The sequence below is a fragment of the Eurosta solidaginis genome, chromosome X (genome assembly GCF_040869045.1).
Source record: "Eurosta solidaginis isolate ZX-2024a chromosome X, ASM4086904v1, whole genome shotgun sequence".
NCBI classification, from domain to species: domain Eukaryota; kingdom Metazoa; phylum Arthropoda; class Insecta; order Diptera; family Tephritidae; genus Eurosta; species Eurosta solidaginis.
Window position 1 is genome coordinate 153,091,639 of NC_090324.1, and position 3,909 is coordinate 153,095,547.

The following is a 3,909-nucleotide window of genomic DNA, read 5'->3' on the forward strand; positions in this document are numbered from 1 at the left end:
AATACGAAGAAAAAACGGATTTAGCACGCATCCATACGATGTGGCTGGTGCTTTAGCGCCTCTAGTACATCCCTGCAAAAACGCTCTCGTCACTCCACGTCATTTGACTAGTCATTTTACCAGGTCATAGGTTATATTCCTAGTCACACTTGCATGGGCGTGATTGGGTTTTGTGACCAAATTTTGTAGGGATTTTATAATTTATTTTATGTCGGTAGCTGTCGCCGAAGTAGTCCTAAAGATTTATTTTGATTTGTGGTGAACTTTGTTTTCACAACAAGTGGCCTGCCACCACACGGAACGGTTTCAAACCTGGCTGAAAAGGTATTAAAAAGTTGCACTTCCACCATTCAACATTATTTTTGACGTGTATTGTCGATAATGTTGGATTAAGTATTTTAAATCTCGACCAAATGAATGATTGGTCGAGATATGTAATACGCGACATGTGTGGCGTATTGTGCTCGATATGTCGTGCGGCATGTAATGCGTGACGTGTAGTGCGGCATGTAGTACGTGACGTGTAGTGCGGCATGTAGTACGTGACGTGTAGTGCGCGAGATGATTGCTGCGCATGAGGCCTAATGTCGGTGTTGCCATGCATTGACTGTCAGAAGTAAAGTGTAGACATTTGACATTTGCTACAATTTTTTCATTTCCTGAATGAAAAAAAAATCATTGAGATAAAACACGCGGTGGTGAGTAAATTTCTATAATGCGTAATATGGTTTTTTATTAATTTATTTCTCTTTTTCTTTCCAGGTATCCAGTGCTGTTGAAGGTGTCATGGTACAACATGCAATTAAAACAAGCGGCTGAGCCATTATATCGTGAACAAAGCGTTGAGGCACAAAAAAACGTTTAAGGTGACGTATCGTTTTCTCTAAACGCTGCCAAAATGAAGTCCAAGGGAGATTTGACGGAATACGACGTGCTTAGCCGCAAATTGCCAACCGAGAAGGAGCCACAAACTCCACTGTACGAAATGCGTATCTTTGCCCCGGATAACATTGTGGCCAAATCGCGTTTTTTGGTACTTCTTGCGTTAATTGAAAAAGTTCAAAAAAAGTTCATTTGCACATTTCAGGTATGGCTGCCGATCAAGAGCCAATTAATAACAGCGATACAGAAACCGAAAGTACTGAAGATGAAATCGAGCCCAAGTTTAAGTATCATCGTATTGCCAATGATTTGCGTAAAATGCTTAATACAGATGTGGTTACATGTAGTGCGGCGCACCCAAAGTTTTTGATGTTTGGCACTTTTCTGGGTCGTATTTATTTATTTGACCATCAAGGTAATACAGTGACTTCACATCTCTCGGGGGATAAACCAAACGAATTTTCACACACTGTCGCTGTCAATAATATAGATGTTGACGCTAAGGCCGAGTACATAGCTACTTGTTCTGATGATGGCAAGGTAAATATAACTGGCATATTCAGCGATGAAAATAATCAAAATTTAAGTTTTGGTAAATCAATAAAAGCCGTCGCTTTGGATCCGGATCCTAAAATAACGGCTGGATAACGATTTGTTGTAGGTGACGATAAACTAACGCTTTATGAGAAAAATTTCCTTAAAAAACTTAAATCAACTGTTTTATATAGCGCCGAAGGCTACGTTCTATCAGTATGTTGGAATGGATCCTTTATAGCATGGGCCAGTTATCTAGGCGCACGTGTTTATGATTTAAATGAAAAATGTTCACTTGGCCTCATGAAATGGGAAGAACCAACTAACGCACGCTTGGAGAATTTTCGTTGTAATTTTCGCTGGTCAAATGCAACTACGTTGCTTATAGGTTGGGTCGATACAATACGCATCTGTGTTATACGTAGACGAAATTCAGTTGAAGTTGCTTCCAGAGAATTGCCCGGTTATATAGTAGACCCAATATCAACTTTTCAAACAAACTTCTATATTTCTGGATTGGCGCCACTTACATCTAACCAATTGGTGGTATTGGGTTGCCCGAAAGAAAAGGATGCAGAGCGTACGTCATTGAGACCAGTTCTTTGCGTTATGGAACATAAACTGAATTCTTGTGAGGAGATTTGTACTGACAATCTTTCATTGCGTGGTTATCAGGAATATACGGTTAATGATTATAGTTTGGGTTGTATCATTGATGAAAATCGGTACTTCATTGTTGCACCAAAGGATATAGTTGTTGCTAGCCTATATGAAACAGAGGACAGAGTTAAATGGTTGATCGACCATCGTAAATTTGAAGAGGCAATGGAAGTTATATCAACACATGGCGGTAGCACATCATTGCTGTCTGTGGCCAAATTGTACATAAATCATCCACTCGCACAGAAGCAGTACGACGAAGCTGCGGAATTATGTCTGCGCGTATTGGGCAATAAAAATCACTTTGGGAGGAGGAAGTTTTCAAATTTGTTAGGTGCCAACAATTACGTTCAGTTAGCGCTTATCCACCTACCGCCGATGATTGTAAGCTTGATCCACATGTGTACGAGGTGGTACTATATGAGTATTTAAAATACGATGCCAAAGGATTTTTGAATCTTATCAAGGAATGGCCATTACATTTATACAATTGCACTGCGGTCATTAATGCAATTCATGACAATTTTCGTAAGCGCGACTATGAAAGTGCATTAAGAATGTACTTAAAGTTACAAAATGCCGACGTATTTTAAATGATACGACGTTATGATCGTTATGATGCAATACATAAAATGATTATACCACTCATACAGTTAGATCGGGAGCGTGCCTTTAAGATTTTATTTGAAAAAAATAAAATTTCACCAGAAATTGTTGTACAACAATTGGAACAAAATCAAGAGTATTTATATTGGTATTTGGATGAATTGGATAAATTTGATAAAAGTGGCAAATACCATTGGAAATTAGTGAATTTATATGCAAAATACGAACGTGAAAAACTATTACCATTTTTAAAAGAATCAAATCACTATCCAATGCAAGAAGCATTAGACGTATGTAAGCGGGAATTATTCTATCCTGAAATGGTGTATTTGTTGGGTCAAATGGGTAATCCGATAGAAGCATTAAATATTATTATAGAGAAGATAAAAAATATTGAAATGGCTATTGAGTTTTGTAAAGAGCATAACGACTCGGACTTATGGAATATATTGATTGATGAGTCTGTTAAAGATCCGGGAATTGTATTGAAACTGCTGGATGGCATAGTTGACTATGTGGATCCAGTCGCAGTTGTTGAAAAAATCAAGCTTGGTCAAAGTATACCAGGCTTACGAAATGCTGTAGTAAAGCTTTTGTGGGATTATCGTTTGCAGGTGAAAATTCGTAAAAGCATGCAAAAAGTACAATTTGAATTCTATTATAAGCAACATGAAAAAGTAGTAAATACACAAAATCGTGGCCGTTATGCTTCGGCCTCCGAGTATTGTTTGAAATGTCATCGATCGATTATTAGTACGAACGAAAATATGGCACCGCTTAAATATATTATTATTTTCCTATGCGGACATGCATATCATCATAATTGTGCACCTGGCGCCTTGGATACTGATCACTGCGAATTTTGCAATCCCAGCGATTTTGATAAAAATTAAGGTGACGACTTTTTACTACTGCTGAATTAGATAAACAAAAGACCATCGGTGAAATTGTATCGCCGAAACAGGTGTATGAGACTTCTCCAACCAAAATAAAGAGCTTCGGCATTTGGTTGCGTTGTGATTCGCGTTCTGGTGCGCACATCATGTACCGCGAGTATCGTGATTTGAACGTTGGTGGTGCAGTTACACAATGTTATCGTGATATGGGTGCTCGTCATCGTGCGCGAGCTCATTCAATTCAAATAATGAAGGTTGAGTCAATCCCAGCCCGGTCTGTCCTACATTTGCCGGTGGATATCACACAAAGGAAGCGTAGGTGTGTATAAAA

General features: G+C 38.6%; 1 pseudogene; it reads left to right on the forward strand.

The window, feature by feature from the left end:
* The first annotated feature begins 668 nt into the window (after positions 1–668).
* Positions 669–3,575, forward strand: LOC137234714 (vacuolar protein sorting-associated protein 41 homolog; annotated as a pseudogene).
* The last annotated feature ends 334 nt before the right edge of the window (positions 3,576–3,909 follow it).